Here is a 26,506-nt window from a genome sequence, read left to right on the forward strand (position 1 = left end):
CGGGGACACCCCTGCAATCCCCGTATTATTTTAAAAAGGAGCCGGGGACACCACTGCAACCCCCACTCCCAAAAACCTCAAATATTATCCCCACCAAAAATATCGCCTATGGCCGTTCCACACGACCATATATACGGCAATATTTTTGGTGGGGATAATATTACCTGATACCACTTTTCTTTTATATGTGGACTCTCTTCTTCAACTAGACTTCCTTTGTCTGGACTTGCATCAATTTTATTATTACAACAATGATTCTCATTGACGCTTCTATGAATTGCTTCGATAGTATGAGGACTCCAATAATTATTTTCATTCACTCTTCTATATGTCAATACTTTATCTTGACTGGGATGAGTATGGTTGTCCTCATAATGATTCTCGTCGGTTTACCTGAATATTATTATACAGTCTCTTTATCTTGGCTAGTGCGGTCATCGCTCCTTTCCCAGAGGTAGCCCCTTCCCATGTGGCCAGGGCATGACAGCTGCTACCTGATCCTGACCCTGGGGGTGGCTATATGAGGGACAACCATATGAGGGGAGACAAGGTGAAACTAGTGAGCCTGTGAAGTGGACACACAAGAGCTGCTTCAGGTTTATTTGATATTTGTATGGCGCATATACAACAAAGGGTGTTTCAAGGCGTCATGCCGCTAGAGGACCGAAGAGAGTCACGAAAAGCTGGCGAGTCCTGGGAACTGAAGCTGGGAAACCGGGTCTCTTCAAAAAGTGCAAGGAAAGTGAAAGAAAGGGATTTGAGATACCATATTGGAAAAGAATACCAGAAGTGAATGTAAGAAATAAGAACTCTCATATACTCTCCCTCCCTCCCTCCCTCCCGCCCTCTCCTCCTCGCCCAGAGGGCAGAGAGTAGAGGAAGGCAGATTGAGAAAGAGGCTGTTGCAGTAGTCCAGCCTAGAGATCTAGGGCTCTGGAGACAGTGAGCCTCTGGGGGAAAGTGAGAGAAAGGGAAGTGTCCCTTTGAAGAGGTGAAGCTGGTAGTGAGACTTCTTGGCGATGTCCGAGATGTGGGGAGGGAGATGTGAGGAGAGAGATGCGAGGAGAGAAAGAGAGAGTGGAGTCTAAAATGACACCAAGGTTTTTTTCCTTGCAGGAAGACAAAGGTAGAGGGCCCAAGGTGGGTGGCCAGATTGAGAGAGATAAAGCAGGGGCATGGGTGCCAATGAGAAGGATCTGAGTCTTACTGGCATTAAGGCAGAGACCGTTGGAGGCGCACCAGTCCTGAACCGTGGATAGACAGTCAGGAATGAGCGAGAGGGGAGGAGGCTTAGGGGAGCCTGAAGGAAAGGTGAGTGTCATCCGCATAACATTGAACGTTAGAGGAGAAGATAGAGATCAGGTGGGCAAAAAGGGCCAAGTAGAGGTTGAAAAACCAGGGTGAGAGAATATAGCCCTGGGGAATGCCACATTTAGAGAGAGAGATGGCAGAGAGAAAAGAACCAAGTTGGACCTGGGAGGGGCAGTCAAAGAGGAAGGAGGTCAGCCACTCAAAGGCCTAATCCGTGATGCCCAGGTTCTCACAGTCAATTGATCAGGATGGCATGGTTGACCATGTCGAAAGCAGAGGAAAGATCAGTCTGCACTGATAAAAGAAGATGGGAACTCAAAGTGCATTCTTCTAAGAGCTGATGGTGTGTGTGGGCAGTTTATTTAGCAGAACAAACGCTGCTTCTCCCAAACCCCTGCAGAAGCGAGAGAAATAAGAAGAATTGGATCAGACAGAAAAACCCACAACTCTGTCTTTATTTCTCCTGTTACACTTTCCTCTCTCCTCATTGGGTCATCCCAACCCACTGGTGCCCTGGGCCAATCTTCACTGCTCTCCCCACACAGGAGGTGGTACAAACAGGGGGTGCAAAATGGGGCCCTTTTTCGAGTTTCAATTCCACCAAATTTCTGCAACTGAGGCCCACTTTCGTGGGTTATGGCATCCAAGATCGAGCACAAGAACAGATGAGCCATTGGAAATAAGACGGCAAAAACAGTTTAGGCCAATCTACTGCCTGCACTCTCCAAGTGCACATTCCAATATATATCTCATTCAGAAGGTCTGAAACCTTGAAGGAAGATTATCTTCTAAGCGGCTCAACGTGGAGGGGTGAGCCTTGCAAAAAGGTGAAAAGGGTATAATAGCCCTGCTGGTGGCCTTGATCCTCATTCTGGGAAGTCACTTGCTGGGCTGGGCAACGAGTATGAAGTTACAGTATGGGCAGCTAGTTCTGTCCCTACCAGATAACTGGGCATCTTATTCTCAGGAATACCCCACAGTAATAAAACCTTCCTTGTAACCAAATATTTCTCCTCCATCATAGGATTGTTATCTATATTCAAACAATGAATAAAAGAGCATAGTGGAAGAAGAAGTAGAAATCAATAAGTAAAAAAGAAATTAACAAAAAAGGCAGAATCTCTTATCCAAAACAAGATTTCTATGGGGAGTTCAACCAAATTGAGGGTCTGCTCTAGCATCCAAATCAAGACAGTAGTGCCTGAATAAGGTATCAATTTGCAGATCATTGCTTTTCAGTTTTTCAGGATGGGAATATTTCTTAAAGCAGCATTAACCACCTTTCTTCTCCTAGACTGCGTGTTCGTCAGGTAGCCTTTGCATTACTTCTTAGTAGCATAACTGAATGCAGCACACTAAATCTAGCAATGGTCAGTTTGGAAATCTGTATAAACTGACTGATACATTACTACAGTCTGCAGGCAGAAGCAAATATCCGAATGGCAGGCGCATGGAGAGAACAAAATAAGCTCTGTCATAGTCTGAGGGCACATACTGTAGCTCATCCAGCACAGAAGATATGGTCTGCATGGCACTCATACATGTGATTCTTTGAACAGGAGCAGACATTCTGTACAGCACCACAGCCAGTACATGCTGGGACAGTTTTTGTTGCACTTGGATGGTGAGCTTAAATATCTCTTTTGGTAGAGCAATCAGAGGCAAGGTGTAGACAAAACATGTATGGCCAGCACACTAAAAAAAAGCATTCCCCCTGGCATTTGGCAGCTGTAGTCTTTGCGTTTTCTATGGTAGCAAAAAAAGATGTAACTGAGGTTTCCCCTTCTTTTCCAAAGATGCTTTGAAAACCATTGTTGTTTAACAACCATGTGTGATATGCCTAAAAGTAACTTCACAGAGCATCACTGTGATATTTAAGAAACAGGACAGGTGGTTTGCAGTTACAGTTCGGTTCGGTTCGGTTCCTTTCAAACAGCCAATGCCAGATAGTTTGCAGTTTCCCCGAGACACTCCTGGATCTTGTGCCACGCGATTTGTTTAAGTGGTGAATGTGGTTGTGTTATTCATACATATATTAAAGATTAAGGAAAAAGTAAAGATCCTGGATAGTAGGAAATCCTATAAAGTTAGATGGGATGCCCTTCGTTCCAGTACCTTTATGTAGTATATCTCCTCCACCTACTTCGGCAAGGTGCCAGGAGTCGCGATATTGTCCTTGTGTGCACCTCGACCGTCAATGACTATGTCCATTATTAGCATTTCCTGTGGTTGCTTCTTTTTTTTTGTTTTGGTTTATTTATAAACCTTTACAAAAATACATATGATTATGATACATTACAAATTCATTTCTTCGAATTAAAAGAGAATCAAACAATAAGAATACATTAGCTAATATCCTACTGTCAAGATAAAAGTAATAGCTTAGTCACAAACCAAATTCCCTGAGCACATATTAAAATCATATGCAAACAGTCATAATCACAATTAAACAAAAGCGAATCCACCTAAACAAAGGGATTACACAGCACGATTTCGGAGGCAAAGACCAGATTACATTTCAACTGACCACAGGCTTCGATACATCTTGCCATAGATTACACACATTACGCAAGAATGTAGTCACTCGTATTTTTAGCCTGATAGTGTTATCGTGTAGCATTCTATGCCATATAAAGTCTCCGTCTACATTGTAGATAGAATTGACAAACTGTGCAAAGTACCTAATTCTTTCAGTCTTGAGGCCAGGACATACCAACAAGATATGTTGGAGTGTTTCACTTTCGCCCTCTTTCAAGCAAAATCTACACCAGGGCCAAGTATTTGGGTTGCATTGCCTAATATTTTGGATCTGATTTGTTGGTAAGACATTGAATCGAAAGCGCATATAGTCATTTTGCATACATTTACTCGGGTATTGAGTCAAGTATCCTTCTATATCTGGAAACCACTTCCAAGTGGAACATGCAAACTTATACAATTTCGATTCCACGATTTTGTGCTTATTCTTCTGCCAATCAAAACCCATAAGGCTGATTTTAATTCTTACTGGATTATTACATAGGATAATGACTGACATGCCTAAGGTGGCGAGGCAACTTGTTGTCTCTAAGTGTAGTTTGTGTATGAAGTGATTAGACTTTTGTTGAAAAGCCCTTGAATACAAAGTGTCATCTGCCGCTGTGGTTACTTCTTTAAAAGGCGCTCCTGACGGACTGGGTTCCTGTGAGAACAAGTTACTTTACATTGACTAGGAATATGCATGCTAGAGCGGACTCACATGCATCATAGAAAAACATGGAGTCCTCAAGAGAAGTCCTGTGTTTGCAAACGCACAGGACTGAGAAAGTGTGGCCATCTGTTAGAAAAGCTTTGCAGTTACCTGCTATTTAGGGGCCCCAATATTTCATTTTTTAAGGAAGTTTCTCACCGGCAATAAGTGTCTGGCGTGAAAACCAGTGCACAAGACTCGAAAAGATAGGACTTGGTCCTTTATCAACAGTTATCCATTCATCTGAATGCCATCAATTAGTTCAAAAAGTACACATTTTAATAGAAATTACAAAATTGTCTAAAATACATGATTAAACCCTCTAAAAAGATACATATGTATCGTATTAACAAAGACAAACATCATGCACAATCAATTCTAAAAAATCTTAGAGATACTGACGTTACTGATCTCTAATTAAATCCCTGTTGTGTAGTTCTTCTAGATCAGAGTTATGATTATGATTCATCGTTATCTTTTCTATTCTTCTATTCTAATTCTATTCCATTATTAGAATTAGAACATCCCTTCACTGGAATATTCAATTCACTCAGACAGTTTAATTAATTAGACTGACAAAAAAATTCTCGACATGTTTCGGTCCTCTATGTGGGTCTTGGGACTTTCTTCAGGAGTGGTCAATGTGAGGGGTTACAAGTGGGCTTTGGCCAAGTTAGGAATCCTCTGGCCTTCTCTTAGAGATGATAGTAACTGTTGATAAAGAAACGATAAAAAAGAATCAATTTATGTTTCTTCCGACATTTTAAAAAGTGTAAAAGAAGACTATAGGGTCCTATTGGTTATCTGGTCTTCTTAGTGTGCGGGCTTTCTTGATAAGCAGGCGAAAATTTGTCCACATAGGTTGGGCGTTATTTTCTTACGAGGAAGGATCTTCCTACAGAATCTGCAAACAAATAAATGTTTTATTTGCAAGAAAGTTTCTTACAGCCTTCAGGTTAAAAAACGCAATGCATTCTGGTGGTCGTAGTTCCTTTGAGGGGTCATTTAGTTAAAAGGTGTGTGGTATCCTTTCAGTAGTGATAGGTACTCGTTTATATAGATTTCTAAACATTGTGCCAAAACCTTCGTGGCATTTCCATTGTGCATAAACTCTTAGAAAAGGTTGCGTGTTGTCCGCTTACCATTAGGTTTAGTCCAAAAAGTTCTCTTCGTAGTTTTCCTTGCCGCGGGGTTATGCGGATGTGCTAATAGTTTTCTAGCTTCTGTCTTGCGGCTTCTACAGGTGGTTTCTGAAAACAAACCACAGGGAGAATGTCAATTAGTTGTAAAGGGATTCCTGTTTTCCGTTACTACAAACAGATCAAAAAAGGCTGCAGTTCAACCCTTCTACAGCTGTTCTCAAGCTAAAATTTAGCAAATCAAATGCTGTGTTATATCTTACTTGTATTTAGCTCAGTATTGGGAGCGGGTTACTGCGTGTATAGTGATTTACCTCTTACTTGATCTCTTGATATACCCAATGGTGCCGCTGGGGGGTGAAATGGTATCCCTGTGAGCTGATGTATTGTAGGAGCTGCAGTTGGCTCCTTCTGCTTGATCCTACTTCATAGGAGCTCGCACTTGTTGTGGTTCGTGTCTACGTTTCGGCCGCCATTTTAGGAGGTCTAAATATAGCTCTCTAGTTGTCCTTTTTTAATGTTGTTATAATTAAAGGACCTCTAGTCTTTTTAATCCTCTAACACTGCCACTGACAGACGAAAAATGATTATAAAATTGAGACGGTCAGATTTTTAACCAATCTATAGACTCATTGAGTCCTATTTTATCACTTTTTGTTATAAAAATGAGTCTCTGTTCTTTTTCAAGCAGAATTCTGCTTTTTGTATTATGATCTCTCCCTTGTACCATTAATAAAACGGTCCATCTGAAATTTTCATAACCGTGTTGTGCTTCTCCAAAATGCTTTACTAGAGGAGCATTGATGACTTTATTTTTCAAACAACTTTTATGTTCCAGCATCCTGGTTTTAACCTTCCGGTTTGTTTTCCCTATATAGTGTTTATTACACGGACATGTAATCATGTATACTACATATTCAGAGTTGCAGTTAGTCATTAGCTTTTGTTTCCATGGGGTGGGTAACCCTATGTCTATTTCTTTGGTTTTGTGGGTTAATTTACACATTGCACAGTTAGTGCATGGGTAATGTCCACTTATAGGTTTTAATCCCCAGGTTTCGGTAAGACTCGAGGTTTTGGTTGATTTTTCTTTAAGTTTGTTGCTGCTCACTCTGTTCCCAATTGTCTTGGATTTTTTGTATGCAAAAAGAGGAGCTGGAATCCCTATTTCACGCTTCTCAAAGATTTTCCATTGGGTTTTGACTATTTGACTGATTTTCAGACACAAATTCGAGAAAGTATTGACACATACTAGCATGTCTTGTTGAGGTTGTTTAATTTTTACTTCTAGAAGGGCTTCCCTGTTATTCGCCGCTCTTTTGGCTGACTTTTTAATCAGTTTTTTAGGGTATCCTCTCTGTTTTAATTTGGCCGTTAGATTTTTTGCTTCTGTTTCAAAGTCTGCATTTTGGCTGCTATTTCTCTTGAGTCTTAAACATTGGCTATATGGAGCAAATTTCTTTAAATTTATGCGTAAAATAAGACTTAAAGAATTTTTTGCCACACGTAACGAAACAAATAGAGAACCCAACAAGATTAACCACTCAGGACTAAAAAATCCCTCTACTTTCTGTCCTCCCTCATACACATACTCGCCAGAATCAATACTTTTTTTTAAAAAAGAGTTCTGGCGGAAGTAACTAAGTTGGAACAACAAAATATTCCTATGTATCAAAATTTGGCCACAAATGAAAGAACAGCGATCGATTCATTAGCTTCCAATGAAAAGATAGTGATCAAAAGAGCAGATAAGGGTGGAGTTATAGTGTTGCTAAACAAGAATGAATACATAGAATAATGTCATAGACAACTAGAAAATGAGAACTATTACAAGAGATTGTCTGTAGATCCCACAAAAGAACTGGAAAACCTCATTGAAACAAAAACGACCAAAGCTTGTGACAGAGGATGGATTAGCAAACAGGAATGGGCCTTTTTAAACAAAATGGAACCAGCTACACCCAAATTCTACTGTCTACCCAAAATCCATAAAACGCTGGTTAAACCACCGGGTAGACCCATAGTTTCAGGGATTAATTCTATTCTAGAACCGTTATCTAAGTATGCAGATCACTACTTAAAAGGATATGTAGAGAAAATGAGATCCTACCTAAAAGACACCAAAGATGTGATCAACAAATATGAAAATCTACCGTATGATCCCGCTAAAACACTCCTTATAGGTCTAGATATTGTATCCCTATATACTAATATTCCCCAACAAGCTACACTTGAAACGATCAGCGAAATTCTACTTAATAGACTTGACAACGACCCAGTACCCAGTTCGTTCATTATGTGGTGTATAGAAATAGCCCTTACACGAAATTATTTCGAGTTTCAAGGCTCTTACTTCTAACAAATAGAAGGGACAGCAATGGGGGCTACGATGGCGCCGAGCCTAGCCAACCTTTTTGTAGATTTCTTCGAGGAAAAAACACCTGTACACAACAAATCCTTTTGAAGCGCATATTCATTCATGGGCAAGGTATATTGATGATGTTCTGTTAATTTGGGCGGGAACAGTAGAAAAAGCAGAGGAATTCTTAATCTGGTTAAATAATTGTAATCCCCATCTACAATTTACCATGAACATTCAAAACATTTCTATCGACTTCCTAGACCTCACTATTTTCCATGAGAATGGGCGCCTATTGGTCAAACCCTACCATAAAAAGACAGAAAAAAATTCACTATTACACTACTCCAGCCATCACGTAAAACACTTGAGAGATAACCTTCCATATGGCCAATTTTTAAGACTCAAGAGAAATAGCAGCCAAAATGCAGACTTTGAAACAGAAGCAAAAAATCTAACGGACAAATTAAAACAGAGAGGATACCCTAAAAAACTGATTAAAAAGTCAGCCAAAAGAGCGGCGAATAACAACAGGGAAGCCCTTCTAGAAGTAAAAATTAAACAACCTCAACAAGACATGCTAGTATGTGTCAATACTTTCTCGAATTTGAGTCTGAAAATCAGTCAAACAGTCAAAACCCAATGGAAAATCTTGGAGAAGAGTGAAATAGGGATTCCAGCTCCTCTTTTTGCATACAAAAAATCCAAGACAATTGGGAACAGAGTGAGCAGCAACAAACTTAAAGAAAAACCAATCAAAACCTAGAGTCTTACCGAAACCTGGGCATTAAAACCTATAAGTGGACATTACCCATGCACTAACTGTGCAATGTGTAAATTAACCCACAAAACCAAAGAAATAGACATAGGGTTACCCACCCCTTGGAAACAAAAGCTAATGACTAACTGCAACTCTGAATATGTAGTATACATGATTACATGTCCGTGTAATAAACACTACATAGGGAAAACAAACCGGAAGGTTAAAACCAGGATGCTGGAACATAAAAGTTGTTTGAAAAATAAAGTTATCAATGCTCCTCTAGTAAAGCATTTTGGAGAAGCACAACACGGTTATGAAAATTTCAGCTGGACCGTTTTATTAATGGTACAAGGGAGAGATCATAATACAAAAAGCAGAATTCTGCTTGAAAAAGAACAGACTCATTTTTATAACAAAAAGTGATAAAATAGGACTCAATGAGTCTATAGATTGGTTAAAAATCTGACCGTCTCAATTTATAATCATTTTTCGTCTGTCAGTGGCAGTGTTAGAGGATTAAAAAGACTAGAGGTCCTTTAATTATAACAACATTAAAAAAGGACAAATAGAGAGCTATATTTAGACCTCCTAAAATGGCGGCCGAAACGTAGACACGAACCACAACAAGTGCGAGCTCCTATGAAGTAGGATCGTGCAGAAGGAGCCAACTGCAGCTCCTACAATACACCAGCTCACAGGGATACCATTTCACCCCCCAGCGGCACCATTGGGTAGATCAAGAGATCAATTAAGAGGTAAATCACTATACACGCAGTAACCCGCTCCCAATACTGAGCTAAATAGAAGTAAGATATAACAGCATTTGATTTGCTAAATTTTAGCTTGAGAACAGCTGTAGAAGGGTTGAACTGCAGCCTTTTTTTATCTGTTTGCAGTAACGGAAAACAGGAATCCCTTTACAACTAATTGACATTCTCCCTGTGGTTTGTTTTCAGAAACCACCTGTAGAAGCCGCAAGACAGAAGCTAGAAAACTATTAGCACATCCGCATAACCCCGCGGCAAGGAAAACTACGAAGAGAGCTTTTTGGACTAAACCTAATGGTAAGCGGACAACACGCGACCTTTTCTAAGAGTTTATGCACAATGGAAATGCCACGAAGGTTTTGGCACAATGTTTAGAAATCTATATAAACGAGTACCTATCACTACTGAAAGGATACCACACACCTTTTAACTAAATGAACCCTCAAAGTAACTACGACCACCAGAATGCATTGCGTTTTTTAACCTGAAGGCTGTAAAACTTTCTTGCAAATAAAACATTTATTGGTTTGCAGATTCTGTAGGAAGATCCTTCCTCGTAAGAAAATAACGCCCAACCTATGTGGACAAATTTTCGCCTGCTTATCAAGAAAGCCCGCACACTAAGAAGACCAGGTAACCAATAGGACACTATAGTCTTCTTTGACACTTTTTAAGATGTCGGAAGAAACATAAATTGGTTCTTTATCGTTTCTTTATCAACAGTTACTATCATCTCTAAGAGAAGGCCAGAGGATTCCTAACTTGGCCAAAGCCCACTTGTAACCCCTCACATTGACCACTCCTGAAGAATGTCCCAAGACCCACATAGAGGACTGAAACATGTCGAGAATTTTTTTGTCAGTCTAATTAAACTGTCTGAGTGAATTGAATATTCCAGTGAAGGGATGTTCTAATTCTAATAATGGAATAGAATTAGAATAGAAGAATAGAAAAGATAACGATGAATCATAATCATAACTCTGATCTAGAAGAACTACACAACAGGGATTTAATTTGAGGTCAGTAACGTCAGTATCTCTAAGATTTTTTAGAATTGGTTGTGCATGATGTTTGTCTTTGTTAATATGATACATATGTATCTTTTTAGAGGGTTTAATTATGTATTTTAGACAATTTTGTAATTTCTATTAAAATTTGTACTTTTTGAACTAATTGATGGCATTCAGATGAATGGATAACTGTTGATAAAGGACCAAGTCCTATCTTTTCGAGTCTTGTGTAGTCTTAAGTCCCAAAAATAAGATAGGACTCCACACTTGTGGAATTTGGGCTCTCTCTATTGTATTCCCTATGTGAAAACCAGTGCGCCAGTCTTCCTGTACTGTATGCTTCAGGAAGCTGTGGGGAAGCAAGCCTGGATGTGCAAATAGTAAATGTGATCTGGATCATGGTCACAAACAGACATAGCTGCCACGCTCTCCCAGGTTGTGTTTAGGAGGGGGGGTTTGATGTTGCGGTCCTCTACTGTGCACACTAAAACCTTCATGAAACAGTTTGGATTTCAGGTCATCCTCTTTGCAGCTGACTGTTTGCCCTTTGATGCTGGTTTACATACACCCCTCCTGTAAACAGGTGTAGCTTTCCCTGCCCTGCAAACATTAGCAGCCAAGCTATTAGGGAATTGCTTAGAAGCATTCTGGTTATGATGCGATACGTTGTTCCGAGGGGACAAACATTTAGTGACATTAGTCATATTGCAGGTCACATTCTTTTAGTTGTAAAACTGTCAACGGCACAACCAAAGGTTTATTAGCTGCGCTCCCAAACGCCAAACTATTGGGGAAACATCGTAGAGAGGGCCATTTTTGGACATGCAGATTCTCTAGGTCCTGGAATCACACATTACATGGCCGTTAGACATCGCAGAAGGGTATAGGGCACACTGGGCTCTGGAATTAGTTTCAGGTAGATGCCTCTAGCTCTTCCTGCTTAGTCAGGGTATATTCCGATTACAACTTGAGGAAATGTGCATACAGCGCCTGCTTGCTGAATACACGTTCTCTAGTGGCACATGCTACTTCTGTACAGGAATTCCTGGACACTCAGTCTCCGTATATCCTGTGCCTTACGGAGACTGGGCTGACTGACAGTTCTGCCCCTTCCTTCTCTGAGGCCCTTCGAGAAGGCTATAAACTGGTACATTTAGGCCGGGTTGCCTCCCATCCTCGCCTCGCCACATAATTTAAAGATGGAAGCCCTACTTGTTAATTTAGCTATTGATGCCTCCTGCTATTCATCTCTTGAATGTTTACCGGCATACTGGTCACACATTTTTTTTCCTAAGTCAATTTCTGGAATTAGTTGCCTCACTCCAAGTTCGGTTTTCTAACCTGATTTTATTGGGTGATTATAACATTAGATACAACACCCCCCTAGTTCCCACACTGCTACATTTGAGTCTTTTATTAATAATTTTGGTCTCCATCAAACCGTGCTGGAAGCCATCCATAGTCTTAGTGGCTTCCTAGATCTAATTTTTGTGGCAGAGACCTCTATTATAGTGGTGCCAGTCAGGCAAGTTTTACGGTCTGATCATTATCTCGTCCCTTTTCAGATTCTTCATCCTGGTCCAGCCCCTAAAGGTAGCCCATCTATTGTTATGAAACGTAACCTAGCCAACATGGTCTCATATATTAATGTTGCCTGCCACAATACCCCCACACTAGACCTTGGCGGACTATCTACAATCCTGTATGAGGCCGCTGATTGAGTAGCCCCCTTAAAGGGTAGCCAGATGAGAAAGCGACTGTATGCCCCGTGGTTTTCCGAGGAACTGAAACTCGCCCGTCTGAAGGTCAGACGGGCTGAGCGTAAATGGCGTGTGGCCTATTCCACCAGGGAGAGGGTGATGTTCCAACACCTCACCCGCCAATATCATGCAGCAATCTGGTCTGCCAAACAGGCTTTTTTTTACCTATAAAGGTTGAATCCACACGTTCAGTCCAAAGATCTATGTTCAGTTGCCAAATCGTCTTCTTCAGCAAGTCGCTTCGCACCTGGTGTGAAATCTACCCAAAGCCGCTGACACTCTACTAGAGTTCTTTGAGACTAAGAATGTCGACATCCGTAATCTGATTACAACAACCGCCTCCAATATGGGACCTATGGCAGTGCCTGAGCCACCAGCAAGTTCTGAGGTACGGTCGCACTTCCCTGTTTTTTCCCCTGACGATATTTTCGAAGCCGTTCGCAAACTGACGTCGGCCTCTCCTTTTGATCATATCTCCCTACCTGTTCTTAAGGATATTCTGCCTGACATCACCCCCTGGCTTACGACAGCAGTCAATCTTTCCTGTCAGCAGAGCGTTATTCCTAAAGAACTTAAACAGGCTACTGATCCCGCTTTTAAAAAAGCCCACACTTGATGCCGCTATTCTGGCTAACTATTGCCCAATTTCACTTCTTCCATTTGTAATGAAACAAATAGAATCTCTTGTCGCCCCACTTCTATCTTTGTTTCAAGAGTCTTCTAAATTCTTTAACTCTTTTCAGTCTGATTTCCGGCCAGGTCGGGGAACCGAGAGTGTCCTGGTGTCCGTGGTTGATGACCTTACCATGCTGGTTGAACAGGGTGGAGTGGGAGCTCTGATATTGTTAGATCCCTCTGCAGCTGTTGATACTCTAGACCATGCCCCCCCTGCTGTCCCGTATGAAGTCTGCCGGCCTCTCTAGCGCTGTCCTGACCTGGTTCTGCTCGTTTCTCGCAAATAGGTTTCAATCTCTCTCACTCCCATTTAATTCCTCTCCCAATGCACTTTTCTGTGGTGTTCCTCAAGGTTCCGCCTTGTCCCTGATGTTGTTTAACATCTATGTTCAGCCATTGATGGGCCTCATCCACTCTCACCGTTTCCAGTGCTATTCCTATGCAGACGACACCCAGATGTTGGTCCGCTTAGATCTGGACAACTCGTGAGTTGTCGGGACAGCTGTGTGACTGCCTGGCGGCCGTGGGGGAATGGATGGGCAGAAACTGGCTGAAGCTCAACGGGGACAAGACGGAGGTTCTGGTGGTAGGGTCCCCGACTGACACTACTCTCTGGTCTGCCTCTTTATGGCCCACTGCTTTGAGTGCTGTTCCTACCCCTGTGCCCTTAGTAAAGAATTTTAGACACTGAGGCACACCGATATACTCCAGGTCAGCTCAAGTCAGTGCGGTCTGCAAAACTGGCCATTTTCTATTACGGGTACTTCGAGGGATTTTAGCCCTACTCCCAGTCTATCTGCATCCGTTGGTGGTAGCTTCGGGTGTACTTAGCCGTATTGACTATTGTAATGCCTTGTTTTTGGGCCAATTTATGGGACTGGTTCTTAGATTACAGCTTCTTCAAAATCTTGCGGCTAGTGTGGCCACATCTACCCCTCATCGTGCCCATATCACTCCTGTACTCGGAGCTCTGCATTGGCTCCCTGTCACTAAGAGGATTGACTGCAAAGCCCTCTGTTTGGTACACAGAGCAGTCTACGGCCAGGGAGCCGATTATCTCTGTGAAAAATGTCTACCCTATGTTCCGGGTTGCACACTCCACTCCAGTAATTCTCTTTTGGTGAAGTCCTGAAGTTCCACTTCTCTAGGATTGGTGGTCAAGCCTTTTCTCTCGTAGCTGCCAATTTGTGGAATGAATTGCCTGTATTCCTTGGACGCGTCGAGAATCACCTTCAGTTTCGTCTTCTTCTGAAAACTCGTCTTTTTTTAGAATGCTGCTTCTCACTAGTCCTGTCCCTGTCCTATTCTCACGCCATGATGACCTTGAGCAACCGTGTGCGATGTGAATGCTGATGACCATTGCTGCAGGAGAGCCTATGGAGATGGTGCTCCGGTTCTCCAGTATTCTTTAGACCGGAGAATATTGCTCTACGGTCGGTCTTAGTTCATGTTTCTACATGGCTTCGCCCTGTTTATGCTATAAGCGGTGTAGACATGCCGATGTGGTGCTATTAGTTGGTGGCATCATCGCTGACCAGCCAGGTTCTACCACTATACCTTGTGTACATAGCTGTTACATAGGAATGTTATACGGTCTGGGGCCAACTGTGTAATCTTGAACTCGTATGGTCTGGATCAAGTTGATGGTCTCGGCAGTGTATCATACACTGCCTTCACCTTCTTAGCATTAGAGTTCTGCTTGGGGTTGTTCCTCCATTCTGGATGGCTTCACTTGGCCTGGACCCTTCTCAGTCTTCATCCAACTTCCTCTGGGTTATTGCCAGATGGAACTCTCAAGAACTTTGCCTTTCCAAAACGAGACAGGGTTTATTTTGTACCTTTGCACTTTGAGGTGTGCCCGTCTGAAATGGGGCCATGGGTTGGTAGGGTTCTGCCCTCACTCTGTCCCTTTCATCCCCTGGCAGTCACTTATGATCCTTCCTGGAGATGGAGTAATATGCAATGCTGGGGGTTATGTTCTGGTGCGATCTGATCTTTTTATCTTTAGTATAAAAGGAGGCATGGGGCTAATGCACGGATTACTTGTAGCTAATAATTACTCATAGTCCTACTCTTCCTCATCACAGTACAAACACCCTTGTTATTGTTACCATTGCTGTTGGTAAGATTGTCCCAGTAAGGATAGGAGGATTCTGGGCCAGATCAGGTGCTTCCTATAACTAGCTAGTTTCTTTAGTTAATATGGTCTTAGATTTTGCAAAACCATACAAAAAATTCTGATAAAACAGCATAACTATAAAACCGTAAAATATGTATTAAAATAAAACCATTACCCTACTGCAAGAAGAGGGTATATTTTTAAGAAAATACATTAGCTTGATTTAGCCATTTGGCTTCGTCATTTAAAAAAAAAAATGATATGAATCAAAACAAATCCCATTAACTGGCACATCATGCAAAATTCACAGGTCATCATTAATGAGACGTACTTTACAATATAAGAGGGGGTTTTAGCAAAGTCTTTGGAGATGGAAGGGCAGATAAAAATGACATGAATTGGATCTTGAAAATACCCTTTACGTAGGGACACAACCCACCTTAATGCACATATTCCTTTACTGACACTTAATGTAATTTATATGGATGAATTTCCCAGTTTGAAATCCAAGTGAATCCTCCACACCATCTTCAATAGAACTTTACAATAATCCTGGCGTATGTGCTTTATGCCTTGGAGGGGAGGGTGAGGAACTATCTAGAAAACAAAAGAATATCGAAGATTTTTGGGAAAGGGTTCTGTTGGAAGGCAGATTACCTTCATAAGTAAGCACTGTGATGAGAACAACAAGTTACTTTCTTACCTGGTAACGTTCTTTCGATGGGATGTTCCTCCGACGTATTCCACATCTATGATAGGAAATCACCACAGCCGTGCTGTTTCGGAAAATTTTTGGCGTCTGCGTCAATGACGTCGATACGCTGTCCTTGAGGGCCTCCGTCGAGCCGACGTCACCGGATGTTATAAGTAGGACACACAACGTCCCGCAGCCTCCGTTGTAGTTTTTCCCAGAACGTGTGGCACCAATCTTCTGCCAGTATGACTACAGAAAGCCTTGCGGAAACGTAAGCTGCAATCGCATAAGAAATTCTGTAGAGGGGCAGGCTGGGAGGGTGCGATGTCGAATACGTTGGAGGAACATCCCATCGAAAGAACGTTACCAGGTAAGAAATTAACTTGTTCTTCGAGGGGATTGTGTCCTCCAACGTATTCCACATCTATGACAGACTCCCAAAGCAGTACCAACGTATGGAGGTGGGAAAGAATTTAGAATTTTAGAATGCCCAATTAAATTGCAGAATAGAGGACAGCCTTGCCAAAGGCCAAATCTTGTCCATGGATAGAATCCAAGGAGTAGTGTTTTACAAAAGTATGGACAGAGGCCCATGTGGCTGCTTCACAAATGTTACGAATGGGAACACCCCTCTGCAGAGAGGTGGAGGCAGCCACACCCCTAGTAGAATGGGCCCGCAAGCCTACTATAGGGTCCTTACCCGCCAGATGGTAGCATTCCGAGATTGTCAAGATAATCCTTCTGGACAAGGTCTGCTTAGTAACAGCTTCACCCAAACGCCTTCCAGCGTATCCTACAAAGAGCCGATAGTCCACTCTGACCCGGGACATGTGTGAGATGTAGAAGCTTAAAGCTCTCCTAGGATCCAACCTATGGAGCCTCTCCTCTTCCTTACCAGGATGCGGAGGAGGATAGAACGCCGGAAGAATGACCTTCTGGCTCAAATGAAATTCCGACACAACCTTCGGAAGAAAAGAAGGACGAACCCTAAGGACAACCCTGTCCTTATGGAACACCATGAAGGGTGGCTTGGCGGATAGTGCCTGCAACTCACTCACTCTGCGAGCGGAAGTAACCGCAACCAAAAATACAGTTTTAAAGGTCAACAGTCTAAAAGGACAAGAATGTAAGGGTTCAAACGGAGCTCCCATTAGGAATTTCAGAACTAAGTTCAAATCCCAACCGGGCACCTGGAAAGGTGACGGAGGGAACACATTAGTGAGTCCTTTCAGAAACTGAGAAATCAAAAGGAATCTTAAAATAAGAACACTCCTCAGACAAGCGCTTAAATATGGACAGCGCCGTCAGGTAACCCTTAATGGTACCCACTTGCACACCCTTGTGGGCTAACGAAAGCAAAAAAGACAGAACCACAGGAATGGCAAATGATAAAGGATGCACATTCTTAACCCTGCACCAGTTGCAGAAATTTCTCCAACGGCAAAGGCACTTTGTTGCAGGCCTTCTTCCTGAAAGCAACACCTCCATCACGTCTTCAGACACACAAAATCCAGCTCTAAAAAAATACTTTATTTAATCAATATTAAAAAAACAATTAATGACATACAACATCCTAAAATACATACTAACACAGAGACTCATACTAAAATAGTGTGTATAAAACAAATGAAGTGTGATAAATCACAAAAGGTGCAATAAAGTGCAAAAAAGGACTCAATGTTCTGCTATGTGGAGAGGCTACTTAATGTACAGCCTAAAGATGTCATAAACGCTGTCTGAAATTAAATAACAGATCTCAGGAAGTACTAGAACTCTGTATGGTCCTATACCAGTACAGAGGCAAAAGCTGAAGCTTGAAATGTTTCAGTTCTACAATCCCAAAATTGGTGAACATTCCTCAGGAGCTCATATAGTTAGGTCACTACTGCTGCTAGGGATCTCCAACATGAAACCCCAACAGTTTACTCTTTAACAATACAGAGCATGTGTCTCTCATTGACCCTTGGATCAATTCACACTGAAAAAAACTAAAAGAAATAGCCGTTAGTGCCATCAGACTCACATATTTATTTTATTTATTTATTTAGTGTTTATAGCAGCACACCAAACCCTCAGGCATCCGGGCACTAGTTAAGTAAGTGTGAAGAGACATTCTGAAAGTTCAGGATCACGCTTAGGGTTACAAAATGCGGGTGGATATTGGAAACATGCTCTGGAAAAGTCTTGTCTCATGGTACTGGGCTACATCAGGTGTACAGGCAAGCATAACAGAAAACATTGGTAAGGATGCACGCTCTAGAAAAGCCTCGCCTCAGCCCCTTCCTTCTCGGGCCCTTTGCTCTGCTACCTCCAACTATCTAAGGGTTAGACGCTTCTCCAGGCAGAAAATGGGGGTAGATCGCTCTCCTCTGCAGGTGCCGCCCTCAGGAATGGCCTCCCTGCCCCTCTCAAACTTTGGCCAGACCACCTGAAGTTAAGGAAGCAGTTCAAATCTTTCCTCTTCTCTGCTTTCTCTCTGGCCCTCCCCCGCTGACCTATATGTCGGCTGTACCGACTGGTTGCTTGGCTACCCTCAGAGTCTCACTGGGTACCAGGCTCTTTCTTGACCTGTCACCCTTGCACTGACTCCGGGCCTTCCACGCACTCAGGGCTGTTAACTGTAACCCTATGTTCTCCTTGCACTACTGCGAGCTGCGCTGCCCTGGCTTTCCCTCCCCTCTCCCTTGTACTCCTCCCCCTTCCCTTTCCCATTGCACTTCTCATTCTCGCACTTCTCATTCTCGCACAATCGGAATGACATAAGGCCTACTAAGATAGTTCGTCTTGTCCTCCCTCTTTCTTCCCTCCCGTGTCTTGTCGCGCCTAGAAACACTTGTGTACAGGCGCGTTATAAATGACTCATCATATCATGGTACAGGGGCTACATCTCGTGTACAGGTAGGCATAACAAAAAAAATTGGGAAGGATGCAAAACAAGAGGGGGGGGGGGTCCTGGGAGTACTTCCGCCGACCAATCAGTCCATGTTTCGAGAGTCTTTCCCAGATTCTTTAGCTCACTATCTCTTTCACAGCGAAGAAATATCTACAACATATTAGTCTTTGTTCTGCCCTGGGGCAGTCCAGCACCGAAATGCCAGGCAATTCTCCTCTGAACAAGAGTACCAACGGCAACCCCAGACAGGTGTTTCGGCCTTGTTGGGCCTCATCAGTAGGGTAGAGCTTTGCCACTCTAAGAGCAGTGAGCAAGGGGTCCACGTCTGGATTACCCTAGTAACTTCGGGTGAGATCCAAAGTTACTTTAATTGGGCAAAACAAGGGGGGTCCTGGGAATCCCTCTGCTGACCAATAAGTCCCAGTTTCGAGAGTCTTACGGAGGACAAAGACTGATATGTTATGGATATTTCTCCTCTGTGAAAGAGATAGTGAGCTAAAGAATCTGGGTAAGACTCTCTCGAAGCGGGGTCTTATTGGACGGCAGAGGGACTCCCAGGGCCCCCCTTGTTTTTGCAAAATTGGTAAGGATGCACAGTCTGGAAAAGCCTTGTCTCATGGTATGGAGGCAACATCAGGTGCACTAGTAAGCATGATGTGGACAGGTGCGATTACAAGTGCAGGGCAGGAGAAAAGTACATTCAGTAGTTGCAGATAGAATAAATGCGGCCACCACGACCCCTTTTAATGTGCCACTCGAGGAATAGTATCTAATAAAACTCAATACCTCTGGTGGACTGTGGAGTAGTTCATGCCTAGGTCACAGGAAGTCTATGAGATTAAATCTCCCCATGCAAAATCATCTGTAAAAACACAAAATGTGTTTAGGATCCACCTTCCTCACTTACATGATGCCAAATGTAGCCACTACTACAGTCACCAGAACAGTCCCAATTGTTTAATAAATTACAAGATGTACACTCCCAAGGGATCAAGTATGACAATCCCCTACCCAGCAGTGAATACTAACGGGGTATCGCGGTCTGGCACTGACTTGATTAACCTTCAAAAATTAAACAACCATTCTGAAAGAATAAGAAAAAGGATGCCCGACTATCAACAACATTCTGCAAGCAGGACGAAAAAACTATCAAAAAACTAACTATCGTCCAGCCTCTGCTCCTTGATATACTAAACCCGGCGTCCCTCCTGTTAGGGGCGGCTATGGGTAAAAGTAGCACGGGTATATAATTCTACGTGCCACTAAACCGCTGTGGTCAGCATAGATATTCCTCTGTTACGGACTCTCTGCAATAAGAACTATATAGGGTAACGTGCTCTATGACCCCACAATTGTTGTTAAACACCCTACAGAAATCAAACCATGGAGTACTCTGCTTACCTCACAAAGAGGTGGGCTATTGATAAACATTGTCATAGTATTATTACTTTAGCCACGAACACGCCGTAATAGGCGTCGATTTCCCACTTCGAAACTTCTCTGCAAAAGAGAAAATAATAATAGCCACCAGATTAGGATTGGGTCTTTAATTCTCCTAAAGAGTGGATATGAACCAAGCAGACTCTGCTTACCTTGGACACCGCTATGTGGAAATCTCCCAGTTGGCGTGCTTGCACGGTTGCTTAGCAACCTCATCACATGCCGCAGGATACGTTATGCCCTTCTGCAAGCAGAAAGAATAAACAAAAAGCCTATTACATAGGCACGGTTGTTTCCATCCTAAAAAGGAAAACTGTAAGAGCTCTGGAGCTCATTCCTCATGCACTGCCCCTGGTTTTTATCATTGGAAACATAGATAACAATGCTGTCCCACCAAGTCCACAAGCCAATAAGGAGGCACCCCAAATAAAAAAGTAACTGCAAGCATCATACGATTAAAGCCGCAAAGTTACAAAATCCAAGCCACGTGTTTGCCAGGGGGACTAAACACTGTGGAAGAAAGCATGTTATACCACAACCTTATAAAAATGTAACTACATCAGCACAGAAAAACTCTAAAGAGGGGCCAGGACATGGATACCCCAAAGTAAGCACCACTACAAATAAGAACATCCATCATCAGAGGCCTAACATTACAAACACTCGGCTATATAATTATAACAATTGCTGTACCAAAATAACTTAACCAGCCCTAATTTCAGAAAGGCATGAACCAATGCTGCAGGAGGCCGGGCCTACGATTCCTAGCGCTGGGGTAGAAATTAAACAATGTTCGCCTCAAAGTGTAAAGTACAGGAAGCAAGGCATTGAAAGTACCCAAGACGTGTGTGTGAAGGATTGCCATGTGGTAAGGGTGAAGAAGCCCTGGCTTTTTTGGCGGCTAATTAAACCCCCTTTCAGCAAACTCCATGCCAAAACAATCATTTACACCTGTGCCCTACTACATCAGTATTATGACCAGTAGTGTCTGCTCTCCAGTGGCACGATTCAGAGTTCACATGTGACTTCGACAGCTGCAGTGACAGCCAAGTCACTTCAGCACAGGGTCTGCATTTAAGATATGTACCTCTGTTCTCAAAACACATAACAAGGACAGTTAATATCCTGGTGGTAGTTGTAAACTTCAAGTATAAGCCATAAGGGTATGGTGGCTAGTATTTCTCACACTTATTAAAGCCACTCCTGAATCAGTTTCATATATATGACAAAACTGTGAGCCAGCCCAACCACAGACAGACTGCATTTCCCCACAAACCAGATGTCTCTGCTGCACATAGCCAGTGAGGACTGCCTTCTTTTGATCCTTTGCAAGGTCAAGCAGTACCTCTCGCCAAGGTTGTCCTGGGAAAACAGGATCAAGACGAGCTGAACCCGAACCTGGTCCAACCCTCACTACAGTACAGATCGAAGTCTGGTTCAACACTGTTGAACCGCCTAAGAACAACAAAAAGGTACCATTGAATAATACCTGCCTCTCTGGTCCATCTTTGGGCTGTAGAGACTGCTTGGGTCACTGTTGCACCATTTTTAACTGAAAGACCTCCATCTTTTAAAATTATTTGCTGTCGATTATAGCCTTTTCTTCAGTTTCATGCTTCTTTTTATCTATTGCATATTCTGCATTCTCGCTTACAGGGGTGGGTTTTTATAATGTTTTTATAGCGATTTGCACTTGCTACATTTAATGAAAGTAGATTTGTTTTATAGAACCTTGATTTGGCATTCCTTTCATTGTGGACTGTTGTGCTTTGTTGTTCGGGCTGCTACTGGATCACAGTCACAGCTCCTCCGAGAGTTAGGCCTTCCCATGTTATCACAAAAGGCAAAGGAGATATATCTCTTAGCTAGACGTGTGTTACCTTCATGATTGGAATCACTGTTGGTTTGTAGACGTATTGGGGCGGAGAAGGTGGTTCAGTTATTACTCATCCTTATAGTCCTGACTTGCAGAAGTCATTTAGTCACAGTGTTCAGAGAAACATCACTGGAGCAAGTTGAGGAGAGCCATGTACCATAGGGGCCAATAAGTACATGGAGACTACCGTGTGCACGTGTATGGGAAGGTCAAAATATCATAAAGGTTGGATGTGCAAATCCATTTGATTCCCCTTCACCACAGGACCCGAATACGGGAGTGCACAGTAATGTTCCCTAGTACATGTACTGCTCAGGGCACAAAGGCCCCAATGGCTCACATCATCAGAACTGTTAGGAGCTTCCCAGGGAGTGGAGAGTTATCCTGAGCCTGCACGTACACAGCCCAGCCTCCAAACATAGCACCAGACCCATTGCATACAATGTAGCCCCAGCAGGCCACAGGCACACACGGACTGTGCTCCCTCAGCCAAGGTGGTGGGTTTATCATCACAAATCAGAAGCATGGCAGTGTAGGAGATAGCGTACCTGGGAAACAGCAACATTATCAGTAACAAGCCAGGCACAGGCAATGCAACTGTTAATGTTTTGAAGTATAGTAAGATGACAGCTGCACTGTAAGGAGGCTGGCAGGTATGAGTCATGCCTTGTGAAGCCTTCAAGCATAGTACTCTTAGGAGGAGGGCAAACTCAGTGAATATCACAGAGAGAGTCATCACAGGTAAGGCAGTGGTGGGTTCCCTCCTCACCATTGACCCGGTTTACTTACCAGTAATCTTCATTACTCCTAGTCTACTATTCTGCATCACCGTAATTACTTGTGGGGTCCCATACCTCTACCTCAAGAATCCATTCCATCTTTGTATTAACACCCATACCTGCCCCACCCCTATCCAGAGTACAATACTCTCCAACCCCCACAATATGTTACTTTCAATACCTCCTAACACATTGAGGAAGGTTTTTTATGCCGCACCGCACCAGGGCGGGCGATGAGAGTTGTTCGCAAGTACTGTGATGAAGAAGCTTAGGAGTAATGAAGATTACCAGTAAGTAACCAGGTCCTTACCTCTATGTCCCTCTTCCTCGTCCCAGTACGTACTTGTGAAGCATACCAAAGACAGCAATTAAAATATTATCCATGAACACAAAAACAGACCAACCAGAGTGCAGTTACAACACCCAATCACCAACTTTATTGCAAACACCACAACAAATCACCCATGATGAGCTCTACCAGCACTCAGCACCGCTGCCCAAAGGAGGAAGACCCTTGCATGTGCAAATTGAGGTGATAGTGTCAGGTGAATGTATTAGGGACGGCCAAGGTTGTCGCCTTGCATATGTTCTGAATCAGCACACCCTGTGCCTGTGCCCATGACGGCCTCTGATAGAGCAAACCTGAACAGAAGCTGACAAAGAGATTTGCGTCGCCCAAAATAGAATAAGGCAATAGCCTGCAGAATCCAATGGCTAATTGTAGGAACCGACGCCTTCAGGCCGGGTTTCGAACCCCCAAATGTCACAGACTATTGGACTGTCAAGGGGACACCGTTCTGTCCAGGTATGTCAAGACAGACCTTTTCACGTTCAATTCATGACATCGCTCCTCCTTAGGCAAGGTGGGGCTGGGAAAGAAGGACGGAAGCACATTATCCTATGCCTTATGGAACTTAGAAATGACATTAGGCAGGAAACTCTGATCACACCCGAGAACCAGGGAATGCAAGTGAACACACAGGAATGCAGCTGTGTACAACAATGCTCCAATTTCACCCATCCTCCTTGCCGAGGTAATGGACACCAAGAACAGTCTTTCAAGTGAGAAAGAAACTTGATGTCAATAGACTCCATGGGCTCAAATGGAGTTTCCTGCATAAAAAAAAAAAAAAAAAAAAAAGGGAACGTCTCAAGGAGGAACATCAGCACACACAATAGGTTAAGACAACAGGAAACTATTTAACAGCCGGGAGACCAATGGTTCATACCCAGAACTGAGCACCCAGGGCTCCCTGAAATCCTGGATCACCGCCAACTGGGCCATAAGAGGGTATCAGGTAATATTATCCTCACCAAAAATATGGCCGTATATATGGTAGTCAGGAACGGCCATAGGAGATATTTTTTGGTGGGATAATTTTGGGGTTTTTTGGGAGCGGGGGTGTCCCCCGCAGGTTCCATGCCTTAATATTGCCGCAAAAATATTGCAATATTTCTGTATGCCGATATTTTTGCGGGGTTATTAACACATGGAACCCCTAAAAGATGACACTGCCAGACCCATGTTCCAGTGGTCCTGGAGGAATTGCAAAATCAAGGACATAGAACAGTCAAGAGCCTGCATAAACTTTCTAGCGCACCAGCATCTAAAATTCTTCCAATGCACCTCGCATAGCGTTAGAGTCGAGGGACACCTGGACTTCTGAATCAACATTGCCAAATGTGGAGCCACGCCCTGTGTGCGCAAACCCTGCCTCTTAACTTCCAACCCCCCTGCCCCAAATTCGGAATCCGAGAGGGCAAAGGACCCGGACCCAGCCCCATCCAGAACAGGCACCGGAACAAGGGAAGGAGCCAACTGTGAGCAACAGCCAAGTCGGGAAGAAGAGGGTAGCAGGAGCACCTTGAACACATGGAACCCCTAGAGCCAACTCTTACTCCGAGTCCTGAATCTTCAGCAATACCTTGGGAAACCACAGAATCTGAGGAAATTCATAAAGAAGCCCCTGTGGCCAATCCAGTGTCAAAGCATTCACTGCCCATGCCCACGGAGACGAGAACCAGGAGCAAAACTGGGGCAGTTGAGCATCGATGGGAGATGCAAACATGTCCAGCACCGGCATGCCGAACTTCTGACAGATCAGGAGAGAAACGTACCTGCGCACAATCCAATTGGATGAAGGGAAAATCCTGCTGAGAACTTCAACCTGGACGGTGTCCACCCCCCTGACATAAATTGCTCACAATTAGAGCAAGTTGTTCTCCTACCAGCACTCCAACCGGAACGCTACAGACTCCAGTCGACGTGACGCCATACCACCCTGTTGACTGACATACGTCAATGCTGATGTATTGTCCACCAGTACCACCAGTACTAGGATAGCCATCCCCAGGATGACAGGAAAACAATTTCAGAGAAAGGAAGATCGCTGCCAGGTCCCTCCAATTGGATGATTGAGAAGCCTGCATTGGTGTCCAGCGCCCCTTATTCACTCTGGTCTCCAAACACTGCCTCCGCCCCCACCCTAAGGCACTGGCGTTGGTTGTAACAATGTTCGGCAAGGGATGAACCAACAGAAAATATTGTTACAGATTGTCCAAGTCAGACCACCATCGAAACGGTACCTTCAGATCCGGGAGAATGTCAATCCGCACTTCATACATCTGGGACATCATCCTCCAACAACGGTGCAAGTGGGACACCAGGGAATGCATGTGAAGCCTTGCCCATGAACCACAAAGACACGCTGCCATGTGACCTTGCACTCGGAGAACCTCCCAGTGCATAACCCAGTCTTTAATCAGCAGAATCCCAAGAGACACTGCAGACGGACTGCCCGGTCCATCAGCAGTAAAACCAACCCCTGTGCGGTCCAGAAACGGGCCCCTATATACACTGCATATCCTGTGAAAGTTCCAAATACAATTTGTCCCACTGGATTAGAAACCCTAGATATTGCAATACCCCATAAACAACTGCTAATTTCTCCATCAACAGTCCCCTGGAAAATGCCTTGATCAGCCGGTCGTCCAGGTAAGGAAACACCTTTATCCCCCTGGAATGAAGGAGAGCCACCACTGGACCTAAGACCTTCGAAAATACCCTGGGAGCCATCTTCAGGCCAAAGGAAAGGGATATCTGAACATTTTGAATAAAAAGAGGAGCAATTACCAAATTTTTTGACCGAAAAAAACCCACGGGGGGGGGGGGGTTTGACTTGCTCCATTGAAGATGGCCACCCTGCTAGTAATCACATCAACAAGCCTGCAGAGTGCCGGCCCACAACGCTCTAGATGCTGCCTGCGTCATCTATGGAAGCCTTCATGCCTCTAAACTGGATGGATTGTCTAGTGGCTACGATCAAAGCCAGCTTGCTTGCCGATGTCCCCCAGCAAAGGCCCTCATATGAGGCCCTTTGCCTGTCTGGGCATGTCTGGGGCTTGTCGGCGGCTCAGTGCGTTAATTCCCGTCCTCGCTACCCGGTTATCTCTGCTGCAAACCGCTTCACCCTTGGCTTGCCATTTGATGTGTCGCTACGATGCCGTGCCACACTAAACACAGGTAAGGACGGACAGATGTCCTTCTTGCCGGTTCTTTCCATTGTGGTCTGTTACCTGTACCTTTTCATTCTTAACATGACTTTCTGTAGAGTAGGCTGCCCTTGAACGCACTTTATCCTGATCCCAGAGACTATTTTCAACTAACTAACTTTTTATAACTTCTGATTGCC

The 26,506-nt window shown here is 43.5% G+C and overlaps 1 protein-coding gene across 4 annotated transcripts in view; it reads right to left on the bottom strand.

Annotated features, from left to right (window-relative positions):
- Nucleotides 1-26,506, bottom strand: part of CETN3 (centrin 3) — a 514,649-nt gene that overhangs the window by 396,642 nt on the left and 91,501 nt on the right. The window contains exons 2-3 of one of the 4 annotated variants that reach the window (XM_069627612.1): nt 20,312-20,403; nt 20,121-20,219 (exon numbers count right to left, since the gene is read on the bottom strand). The exons of 1 other annotated variant lie outside the window; for it this stretch is intronic. The gene's annotated coding sequence lies outside the window, so the exon portion shown is untranslated. Of the gene's footprint in view, nt 1-5,682; nt 5,791-20,120; nt 20,220-20,311; nt 20,404-26,506 lie in introns of all 4 variants that reach the window. 2 more of the 4 variants (XM_069627613.1, XM_069627614.1) reach the window with 2 other exon arrangements.

The sequence above is a fragment of the Ambystoma mexicanum genome, chromosome 6p (genome assembly GCF_040938575.1).
Source record: "Ambystoma mexicanum isolate Mex_15411 chromosome 6p, UKY_AmexF1_1, whole genome shotgun sequence".
NCBI lineage: Eukaryota > Metazoa > Chordata > Amphibia > Caudata > Ambystomatidae > Ambystoma > Ambystoma mexicanum.